The 12,755-nt window shown below is 41.3% G+C and overlaps 1 protein-coding gene across 2 annotated transcripts in view; it reads right to left on the bottom strand.

Moving 5' to 3' along the window:
* The window catches only part of fndc3a (fibronectin type III domain containing 3A), a 60,388-nt gene that overhangs the window by 35,908 nt on the left and 11,725 nt on the right, over positions 1-12,755 (bottom strand). The gene's annotated exons all lie outside the window — the stretch shown is intronic.

The raw sequence follows: 12,755 nt of genomic DNA, 5'->3' as shown, positions 1-12,755 counted from the left end.
CAGAACATAATTGTATATCTGCAGCATCTCTTTTTGTAAGTTAATGAGATGGTTGAATTTTCAAATTGTGCTTGTTGTTTAGCTCCCACACACAGCCACGTGATTTTACCTTTATCTTCTTAAAAATGGATAATTAACATGCTTGTTTTACCAAATACACAGCAAAGCAAATTTAGATCCAATAAGTGGCATTTTCACAATCGGTTCCATGCATGTTGCCTAGTCAGTGCAGTACAATAATTTCCACATTCAAGTGCAATGGCCAGTAGATGAAAAACCAAGAGTGAATTAAACATTTTCAAAAGTGGTATCAATGTGCAAAAAGAAAAGAAATTCTCTACTCAGCTTATTTCATGTTTTTAAAGCTTCACCATCAACCTTAACATTTAGAACTGTTAATCTTTCATAACATTCATCTTTCACAACATGGATGTTGTGGCTAGTGGAGTGCATTAAGACCGTTGGAAATAGCAGGTGCACACGATAACACAGTGAATCATACTGCCTCTCTCACTACACAAGACCTTTGAACATCGGAACATGATAGAAAAAAGCTTTATAAAAACGATGCATTTTTGTCCAAGAAACAAACTTTTAAGACCATTTACTTAAAAATACCTCATTCCCTATGACAATAGGCAAAATAAAAATAAAAGAACATAAATAGAATTGAATAGAGATCCCAAAATAATTTGTTCATCCACTTTGCCAGAAATCATTAAAATAACCCGAAGCTTCTCCGTTCCCTTGCAATTAATCATTCCCCTCCGCTTAATCTTATCAACTCTAAAACAGTGCATATAATTAGGCTTATGTGGCTCTGCACCGTGTGTGGGCGCTAGTTACCTCACTCTTGTGGAAGTCGCTGTCATAGAACCTACACTCCCATGGCAAAGGGCTTTGACTGTGGTTCTCTCCGAGCACAGCAATCATCAGCACCTCCATCTCTGACATTGCTCCCATTCATGAGCTCAGCTGGGAGAGGAAGGAGCCCTTTGACTGCCACACATATAATCTCACATGCTCATACACACCCACACAAGCAGCAGCGGCGAGTGTAGCAGCGAGTGAGCATGGTGGTGGGGTGGGGGTGGAGGGGTGGGGTGGGGTGGGTGGAGGGCTAAGGGAGGTCTAACTGAATCAAAGTCAAGGCACTCCACAGTCGTGTGCATGTGTACATTTGTAGTCCACCCCCTTCTGCGTGAAGCAAACACCTCTCCTCGGATGTTTCATTTCTTTTCTAATTTATTCTTCACCTAAGAAGTTACATGTGAAATCAATATTGTGCCATTCATTGCCTCTTCGATAAATAAAATTAAAAAGGAAGAAAATTTGACTCTCAAAAGATCTGACTGCTACTTACTGTTGCCCGCATTGCTTTTTCTCATTCAGGCGTCGCTATTCACGCAGTCACAGAGAAAAGGAGAAGATGCTCCGGGGTCTACCAGACCCTCTCCCACTTCACCCAACCCTCATGAGGAACCACATGACCTGCGATGCTAACACATCTGGCTAGGCTGAACCTTGACTGCCTCCACTGCCACCAACTCCAGCACAAAACCCAGGAAGAAACTGGTAGAGAGGTGAGTAGCGCAGCAGGGGCTGCGGAGGCGGACGGGGCTCAGTTTCTTGCGCTGGCTGGATGTAGCCTTCACAGAACGCGTGGCGTGAATCTCATGTTTGCTGAGCCTGGCTCAGCCGCGTCTGCTCCATAGCGGCGCTCTCTGCAGCAGACGGCTCCTTCACTCTTGCCTCTGGCTCCGGTGCAGCCTCCTCGCCGCCAGTCTCCCAGCAACCCCTTCAACAAATAAGCCACAACGATGTCCGAGCCAAACCGTCAGAGAAGGGATTGAAACCTTATCAGCGGTGGCCACTCTCCGGAAAGGGAGGCGGATGAACCCAGGAAAATAGGACCGAAAATAAAAGGACTTGGGGAGATGCCTCAGTTTGTTATTCAGTTTCCTTCTTGCCTCTGTCACTGACTGTGTGCCTGCTCTGTCAACGCCTGCTGTGTACATTAATATGGTTAATTTCAAAAGCATTCCATCAGGGTCTGATCATGGCACAGCTGTAGAGAGTGAGCCGGCAAAGGTAAAAGGGTTCCATAGCCTATCGGGGGGAGTCCTTTGTTCTGCCTTTTTTCACAACGACAACAATGGCGTGAGGGAGCTGAAAGACCCACGCAGCTTCAGAGGCTGACATATACGACTACGCTACAGTCCCTCTCCCTCCCTCCCTTTTCTCTCCCTCCCCCTCATACTCTCCCTGGCTTCCTCTCTCCCATTCACAGAGCGACATGCCGTACACCCTCTATTAATACTCCGATCGATGTGAGAGGAGATGAGGTGGTAGGAGTTCAATTGCAGAGCTCCAGCGCTGGCGACAATTGCAGCCTTGAGTTCTGTCTTCTCATCTCAAAGATCACAAACCAGCCCACTGACAGTCAAAACAGAGACACTTATTGTGCAGAAACACAATAGAGAGCTTGCAAGTATTCACTGCTTCTGTAACATCTGTCCTCATTCATTCACCTCTAAAATACATCATTCCTTAAAGCAACGGTGCTGATCACTTGATCACCGAGTGCCACGTTAACAAACCCTCTCTGTCATTTATACAGCTGCAATAGATATTTAAAAACCCCTCCACAAAAATTAATAAAATTTGACACTAAACTATAAAATGAAAAAGCTGAAGAAAAGCACCCAGAACAAGGTAAATAACATGTCACCACCGCTGAAGATTGAACAGTTCGTGCTGGAAATTACAAAAAAATAAATAACTTACCGTACCATAGCGCATTTCGGCTGAAGTTGAATGGTTGAATAAAATAGTTCAGTATTCGCATTGTCAGTGCCCACATAAGCAAACAAATACCAAGTCAGTAGCACTGACTAGTCTAGTTAGTCTGATTACCATTTTCTAGTTTAATTATGTTAACCAAGATAGTTTATTGTCCTCTTTTTCCATAGCCAGTACTCTTCACATAAAAAAAAACCTAAAAACCACCACAATAGAGAAACAATACAACCAATAACTAAAGCTGGCCAATGGAATATAACTATGATCAACTGATAGTTGAGTCATTTCTGCCATCTTGATGATCACTTTATTGACTTGCCAGTTTTCCTACTTTAATTTAAGCTCAACATTAATACATGTAAACAAAAACTGTTCTAAGGAGCACATTTCATGAAATAATTGCCTTGTTTTACAAACAAAAAAGTCAAAAGCTATAGCAAAAACTGTTTTTATGCGTACTTTTGACTGGTTAAGTTTCATTCAGATGGGATCAAGGGAAAAGAAAATCCACAAGTCACTTGAGATACCTGTACTAAAAAAAGATGTGTAAAACCAAAGGTTCACAGATTCATAGATCAGTGAAGTGCTTCCTCTGATAACAGAACTTGCTTGAGGCAACAGTCAGTCAAAGCCAACCTTATCTACGTACGCACCGAGCTCTCAGATCCCTCAGACCTCAACTTTGAAGAATTTAGCAGCTGCTGTACAATACTACTGTAAAACACATTCAAGTTGAAGGTTCTGCCCCAAGCCCCCGGTGCCACTGCAGAGGTGGACACTCAGTGGGTGGACATCAGCTAGCTATGACTACATACAGTAGTACTCCTAACAAAATGTCACAAGTTGCTGGGCTTATATAGTGGAAAATCCTCAGAATTGAGTGGTGTAGTCTGTTCTATGATATATTGCAACTACCTACAAAAAAAGACTGAATTTGAGAGATAATAATACAGATTTCATACAGCCATAGCTTAGTTTAGAAACTGGTCATAGGATGGAAAAAAAGCTTTGATCATTCAAAGTGTAACCACCATTACAGACCAACTGTATGATGACTTCATTTGGAAGTGCATGGACTCTGCAATGGATACTGCAAAGGTTACGTTTCACACAGATGACTAAGCACTGTAATGTGCAATGGTTTCCTGGTCACATTCACAACAGGGATGATGTTTTTAACAGAGCACCGGATGGAAGAAACCTTGCGTTAAGGGAACAGTGACGATGAAAATCAGACGCAGTGCCAAAGATTAACAGAACAACTTGTTCAAAAGTAAAAAAAAAAAATCTGTTTTGTTCGCATCATTGTACGAGGTTGGGTTCATGTATATGGCCTATGCAAAGAGAGAGTGGATTGATTAGCGCACACTGCCGCTGCCGTCTTTTATTGCCCAGGAGAATGGGCCTGCTCTGTGCGTTCATGGCTATTAGCTCTGACGTTTCTCGCTCGTTGGTGACTCAGGGTTCAGGTTTCTCACTATTTGTTCCTCTTAATTGTTTACTGTGCGCTGATGTGGCATAGCAGCTGGCTGGACAGGAAACAGGAGCCAAGTGACATAGGGACGATCCTGCCAGCATCTGACCCAGCCAGGAACTAATGCAGTCTCCCTGAAGCTGATGGCACAAGCTTACTTGTGCAATGGTAATTCAGGGCAATTTGGTGATCCACTCTCCTGGATCCCCTGGATACGTCGCAAGACAGGAGAAAATATTTCCGAGAGGTGTTCATGCTGTAGCAAGCGCTTGTAAATATCACTTAATATGTACGCAGTGGAAAGCCAAAGGGCAGAGAGTCTATTATACAAGAATATTTATCAGTGGAAACACAGAGCATTATCAAACCAGCTAGTCCACGAATAACATCCGAGTACGTCCTACTACCTGTGTCTCACAGTATTTTCCATCTGCTTACTATGTACTATGTTAATTAGCTTTCATGTTTCCATTCATTTTAAATTTTTTGGCAGCATGCATATTTCCTAGAGTTGAGGAACAGTCACCCACCGATAAGCTCTTACATCCAAATGAGCTTTCTATTTTCGTAGTGCTCTCAACTGCAAACCAGACAATGTACGCAGATGTCCAAATAATCCCATCACAGTCACCTTTTTCCATTTTTCCCCCCCTTACTCTACAGAGCTGTAGGCTACATTGGTGTGACGTCGCATAGTAGGGGATGGGACAAACTGTTCAAGTTTCTGTCCATGTGAAACAGCAGTGAAGTAGGGTTGGGCAATCGGATGAATACACCAGGGATTTGCGATACACTGAATTCATCGCCGGTGGAAATTCCTTGCAGATATTTTGACGATTTAAATTACCTTGGTTATTTAAAATGTTGCCCAGCGCAGGTCTCTTGGGGTTCCCCGCAGCTCTTGACAAGCACAGGTAGCTGCCTTGACAAAAGAACACCCCGCCGCAACTGCAAAGCCCTAAAAAATCCCAAACTCTATTATTTATGAGTTTATTTTCATTGGGACCAATTAAAGCCCAGTTGAACACAGGATCTAGTCGCGACATCTGCTAGACAAAAGTGACATTTTGACCAATGAGGAGCATATTTTGGGAGACGCCATCACATCGTTTAATTAAAGTTAATTGTTACAACTTAAGCTAACGTTAAAGCCATTATGTCAGCATAGTGTGTCTAAAATGTTGCTCTGTCAGCAAGTACTACCTAGAATTAGTTCCTTCATTCCAATGCAAATGACATGCACTGCCTTCCTCCCTGTTTTTACTGGTATATTTTATTAGCCAGTTCTACCCGAAGGTCCCGGTACCGGGACCCCGTGGCGTAGTTACGAAAAATTGCAATGGAAGATGAAGTCTATTTATAGAAGATATGAATGTTATACTGTTTTGAAAACATGGGGTCTTGAGCTTTCAGAATCCGTAATGCACAGGAAGCTATCTCGTGCGCACCAGACATGAGAAACTATCTACTGCGCACGAGAAACGCACAAGAAACGAGAAAGTTTCTTGTGCGCAGTGTTTTGAAGTAAAATACAACGCTGACACTCAAATGTGGAAGTACACACAGGGACAAAAATTAAACTCCAGTTGACTTAAAATGTATTTAGTGCTTAAACACAGATGACATTTTCCAGGTGGTTTTCTCCAATTTGACTGTCTTGTACCACTGCTTCCCACTGGGAATGCCCCGCCACCTCATACTTGTTCACTTTTTTTACTTGACTGGAGGACTTGTATAATAACTTTAAATGTTAAAAATGTCCTTTCCTTTGCCCATTTAAAAGCTACGGTACAATTCAAGTCATCATGCCTACTGTGTGTGTGTGTGTGTTTATCGGTCTTTGTCCCCTAACATGGACGAATAGCCTACATCGGGAATCGGTGTTATACTTGATGACAATTGATTGACAGGAGAATGTACACAATCGCCCGACCCTAACCAAAATAGATTAGCCTAAATTTGACTAGGGATAATACAGTAAGAAACATTTCAATGCTGAAATCCAGTCCTACTCCCTAAGGATATACGCAGCTAAAGAATGATTTCCTCAAGCTTGCATGTACCACTGCCAAGCAACACCAGGACTTTAGTAGATTTTAATTTAGTATTTAAAAAAAAGGCATTTCAAATATTGGCCTTGACTACAAATGTCACTGAAAAGCACATAGATGTAAAACTAAGCATTGGTACCTTTTCACTACGCTAGGGTAATGCATTTATCATCAAATACGCAGCTCATTTTCTGAAAGTAATCATAGCATCACTCTTTCATAAACAGTATGACACCAGAAAAGGGCTTCCTTCTTTACACTAATCCAAACACTCTTTTACAATTAACAATGGGTAGAGGTGAGTACAACCACAAAGAGCAGCAGTTAGACCCTCTGAAACCATTTTCCAAGCAACAAAAAAGGGAGCAGTAATTTGCTTCTTTACTAGGTGTTAAGTTACATATATGCTTGCCTACACTAGAGAGACAGAATCTCTATGGAAACATTGCTTAGTTCACCAGAGGCAGAGAAGTGGAACACCAGTAGGTGAGATCTAAAGAGGAGATTAATATGCTGCACTCACCATATGTAAGTTACGATCTGCCTCTTGGAGTGGCCATAACTTTTTTTTTGTCAAGTATTTTATAATAACACGCCCTCGTCTCATGGCCTTTAGAGGCGGAAATAAACAGGAACCTCACGATTGGATTCAAATTAGATTCTGAGGGTCACAATTCCATTTTATCATAATTTGTGATTTTCAAGTTAATGCAAACCACAGACTGATTCTTACTAATAAAATACTCCCTCAAACTTTGGATATGCCTCGGATTTGAGAAGACTGCAGTAATGTGATGGCTTTGTTTTTATGTTGTTGTACAGAGGAAATCAGAGAATGTGATTCTGTGTGTTTGTCTGAAGTTGTGCAGGGAGCAGAGGAATTAAAGGGTTGCCATTACAAAAATTCAAATATTCCAATATACAGAGCCTTCCACCCTCCTTGACTTTTTCTGCATTTTGTGGCGTTGCAGCCTGAATTCAAAATGGATTAAATTAATATATTTGTCAACACGTTTTCACTTTGACATTGTGGGGTATTTAGTGTAGACTGTTGACAACTAATTTAATGGATTAAATTAATATATCTGTCAAACAACAAATTAAGTCACATGGACACAGATATGGAAATTTGCAAATAATATATCTATCTGCAACAGGACAAAAGAATGACAGTTCAGGCTATAACATCATCTACAGATGATGGCTTGCAGCTGTTGTATTAAAAAAGAATGGCGGACTGCAACAGAGAAATTCAACAAAACAAGATATAACTGAGTGATTGTGCTTCATGTATTATTTTTTTATTGTCTCCTAGGAATTTGTGTTGCTAAGAATCTGTTGACAACGTGGAATTTATATCTTGCATGTTGGCCTTTGTTTGTATGTTTGTGAGATTGTTTTTGTTGTTTGTGAAATGGAAAAAAGGAAAAGCATAATAAAAGGTACTTGATATTTAAGCAATATTACACGAGAGGGAGTGCTGTTGTACTGTATATCAGCATGGCTGTGATTCGGTTGTGCTTTTATACAACAGTTGTATAAACAAAGCTATTCATCAAGTAATGGTAATTTGAGACAACAGATGATTGTCTGTTATTTGTCTCCGCCAACAAAACCAGTTCCCTCAGGATTCCACTACCAGTGATGTAAATAGTTTTTCAATGTAGTGAGTCCCCGGGACCCACAGGTGGTAATTTGAGTGGGTCCCGGGGAAATTGAGTGGGTCCCCAATAAAATTTGTGTTTTTTGACAAATTGTAGTGTTAAACTTGTGTTTGATGTTATATGGTTATAATTATGGTTATATTCATGTATGTTGACTTAATTTTACCTACTCCTACTTATATATTTGATTGCAATGTTGCAATGTTACACAGCTGTGGTTACACATTTCTTTATTCTAGTATATCTTTAATTGTACGTACATTTTTTGTTTTTATTTCACACTTGCTTTGGCAATGTAAACGTATGTTTCCCATGCCAATACAGCCCCTTTGAATTGAATAGAGAAAGAGAGAGAGAGAGAGAGAGAGCGAGAGAGAGAGAGAGAGAGAGCGAGAGAGCGAGAGAGAGAGAGAGAGCGAGAGAGCGAGAGAGACGCAGGGGGGCTGTGTGTGCCCAGCAGCCTGTGTGACACAGCGCTTCAGGAGAAAGCGAGGAGCATAAAACATTGTGCTTTTTTCCATGCATGAAAAAAAAAACAACCGAGCCCGACCCGACCCCGACATACAGTTGTAACAGTCGCAAATATGCCTACTATGCTTTTGGAACATTGTTTGGTTGCAGTTACAGATGAAGTCACTGGGTGGCGCTTTTTTACTGAGACTGAGTTACAGCAACAGGTTGAGTAGGCTACTACCAACTACTCCCAGTCTACCCAATACTGACGTCGTCTCGCTCTGTCATGCTATCCAGGAGTAACGTTAGCCTACTTCCCTAAAGCTAACAAGCACAAAGCTAATGTAAGCTAAGACACGACCAAGCGCGTTACAGTCTCGGGTCCCGTCGGGTTCGGGTCGGGTTGCAGACCTCTAATGTGTAGTAAATGAAACGACTAGTTAGTGAAATCAAAGTCCTATGTTGCAAACAGAATGGGCATTTTTATCTTGTGGCCATCCACAATGATATGAATCGATTTGAAGAAACATAGTGGCTGACGCACAGACATGTCAATCATGGCTTTTTCCCCCCCGAATAATAACGAGCAACTTCGGGTAGAAGAAATATCTGCTTCCATCGCATTAGCCTATCTGTGCTTTCCCGAATAACGGATTCGGATTCGGGTATATCCCTACCTGCAATAGTTTGTTGGCCAGCAATATGTTTGATCTTTTTCTTTGGTGGCATTTTAAAACGTTTTCCTTTCACTCATTGAGACTGAACAAAACGGGAGATATGCGCGAGATATATGCGCAGACGGTGAGAAAATCGCAGCCGGTGGATTTTTTTTTTTTCAACACGGCGCGTCCCCTGGACGGTAAAGCATCATCGGGTCATCATCGACATGAGTGAATACAGCATCCACGTGAGTTTATTTACCAATTACCAAGTTTGTAGCCTTGTTGAAATGAAATCTGTGCGGCGAAAGTAGCATTGGATGCAGGCCCAGCAAGGGCATTAAGTCTCTCCCGCGATGATTGAGACTATTTTCTGGACGCATCGATAGTGAGTTTACTGCGTCCTTTCGGATTTTAACGCGTCAGAGATGCAGGACGTGCACCTATTTACATCACTGCACTACCAAGTGTTGCCAAGCAACAGGTAAACTGTTTCCCGACTGCAAGCTAGCTAGCTACTTTTAGGTTAGCACAGACGATTTCAGCGTACTTTCTTCCCAATCTTTCACCTCAGCCGACCGTTCAAATTAAGGTCAAATGTATCCATATTTGCGCTGTCGCTACTAGGTGTGAATGAAGTTAGAGTTTTGTGTGGACGTGTACTGGGAATATCTGGTAAGCATTTGTTTGTTGCACAACACTGTATTGTCTAGAAGTGCTAACCAGCTGGTTAGCTTGCCAGCTACTCAGCTAACGTCAGATGACGTTGTCATGATCCGCTTTTTATTTCTCCTCACAAGAAGCTCCAGGCAGAGCTTTCTCCACACAAAAAAACGCTATGTGTGAACGCAGCCTAATCAAGGTTACATTAGAACACCTGTGAAGCGGAGTGATACATACAGTACAGCGTCCCAGTGCTGTTATACTGTATATCAGCACTCCTAACTAACAACTAACTGTTGTATAACTGCCAACAATCTACACAAAATACCCCATAAATACTTGCTATTTTATTGAAAATCAAATAGAGAAATAAGTATTCAACCCCTGAGTCAATACTTTATAGAAACAGTTTTGGCAGCCATTACAGACACATATGTCTATGAATGATGGATATGTCTCTATCGGCTTGGCACATCTGGATTTCATGAATATTTTCTGAAGGCACTGTAGGGTTAACCACGTTCTTGTTGATGTACAGGGACCCACTGCCCACTAGCTCTACTAGTGGCCAAAACTCCAAGGTTCATCTTTAATAGGCCCTTTTCACATCGTCATGGTAACAGCTTCCATGTTGAGAAACCGGTGCATCACAACTTCCTGTGGCAACTGTGACAAACCAATCCAACAAAGACAACAAAACTGTAATGTTACTAGCACTAGATACATAATGTAATAGCGTTATGCAAATGAGGTGATGACTGCTCTTTTCTTTCTCCCTATTCTAAATGTTTGATTCTCTGTCTTATTCACTGACTCGTTTACTATGTAAAGCGTCTTTGAGAATTTAAAAGCGCTATACAAATAAAATGTATTACACTATTATTATTATTATTAAGAGATGACAGCAGACGAGGAGAAACTGAAGCTAAAACTCACCTTCATAATGGAAGAGGGAACTTTACGTTAAGAACTTGTAGCCTTTCTGTAGTTTAGATTCAGGAGTCAATGAAAACAGGTCAGTGAGTCTTTGTGCTTCACCAATGTTAATTTTGGGCAGGTTGTGGAGTGACTTAGTGAAGGCCAGAGCTGGCAACAGGAAGTTGTAATGCACCGGTTTCTCAACGCAGAAGCTGTTACCATGACGATGTGAAAAGGGCCTATAATCTTGATCAGATTGAACAGTGAGTAATATGGACCTTAAAAATATTAATTCTGTTTTCCCTTACAAAGAAGTGCCTCACTGAAAAACTCCACTGACAGCTGTATTCATTTGACAAGCATGTATCCAAAATTAAATGAGCTTTGAAAATGTAAAATGGAGGTATATAATCATGATTTATTTTTTTCAAACAAAAAGAGAGACGGTTAGAATAATACCGAAGTGAGGTGTTTCTATCTTCACAATAAAAGTATAAAAATATAAAGAATAATTAAGTAAAGTTGGTATAAATATATGGTGTGAACAGGATTTTTTTTTTGGGGGGGAAACAACAATATTTTCATTCACTATACAGTCCCCCATAAATATATTCACTTATGTGCTTTGTATTACTCAAGAAACTGCAACATGTGTTCAGTAATAACGGTTTTATTCTGAAGTTTTGACCAGAAGGCATTTTGTATTCTGGCTGGCTCAAACATGAAAATGCTGAAATGCCATTTGTGAAAAAGAACATTCTGCTAAATTTTTATTGTATTATTATTATTATCATTATTATTATTATTGTTATTAATTAAATATTGTTATTACACTTATTAATATTATTATTATTATTTTATTTTGATTGAGGACTGTTACACATTTTTAGTCCATATTTTGATTAAATGAAACACTTCTTCCTGTAATTGTTTTATAATAGGCCAACACTAGGTGGCATGAATGAATGTTAATTGAGTGGTACTCGGCTCGGTATTAATTTCGACCCATCTACAATTTACAGTTTACAATTTCCCATTTGGCAGACGCTTTTATCCAAAGCGACGTACATATGAGGTTTTAATACAACACAAGCAAGGATCTAGTCAGGAGAGAACAACGAGAATAAGTGCCATAAAGATAAGTTCTGGTCCAACAGGACATAGGTGCTACGAGGCAGTGCACAGAGGCAGATAAAGATTTTTAATTTTTTAATTTTTTTGGATTACGCAGTCCATCAGGTGAGAAGGTGTTCGCTAAAGAGCTGGGTCTTTAGCCTTTTCTTAAAGATTGAGAGGGACTCTGCGGATCGAATGGAGTTTGGTAACTTGTTCCACCACCGAGGAACCACAGAAGAGAAGAGTCTGGCTAGAGACTTAGGGCCTTGTTGTGGTGGCAGCACCAGGCGCCGTTCCTTGGCAGAGCGTAGTGAGCGTAGACCTGAATGAGGGAGTTCAGGTAGGTAGGAGCCGTTTTGGTCGCTGCTTTGTAGGCAAGCATCAAGGACTTAAATTTGATGCGGGCAGCAACTGGGAGCCAGTGGAGGGATATGAACAGCGGAGTGACGTGCTCTTTTGGGCTGGTTGAAGACCAGACGTGCCACCGCGTTCTGGATCATCTGCAGAGGTTTGAGCGTACATGCTGGGAGCCCTGCCAGTAAGGAGTTGCAGTAGTCAAGGCGTGATATTACAAGCGCCTGTACTAGGAGTTGTGCTGCATGTTCAGGTAGGGTCTGATCTTCCTGATGTTGTACAGGGCAAATCGGCATGACTGAGCAACAGAAGCCACATGCTCCTCAAAGGTTAGTTGGTCATCAATCATGACACCCAAGTTTCTGGCAGACTTTGCAGGAATGAGCTGAGCTGATTCAAGCTGGATACTGATCTGTTGTTGTACAGAGGGAGTGGCTGGGATGACAAGGACCTCAGTCTTTGACAGGTTAAGCTGAAGGTGGCGTTCCTTCATCCATGCCGAGATATCGGCGAGGCATGCCGATATCCGTGCCGAGACTGTGGGGTCGTGGGTGAGCAGTTTCGGGGAGCAGTTTCGAGTCACAATCAGATCGAGCGTATT

This window comes from Centroberyx gerrardi, chromosome 6 (genome assembly GCF_048128805.1).
Source record: "Centroberyx gerrardi isolate f3 chromosome 6, fCenGer3.hap1.cur.20231027, whole genome shotgun sequence".
Lineage (NCBI taxonomy): Eukaryota > Metazoa > Chordata > Actinopteri > Beryciformes > Berycidae > Centroberyx > Centroberyx gerrardi.
Note: the sequence above shows the minus strand (reverse complement) of the source record. Positions and strands in the feature narration are given on the sequence as shown.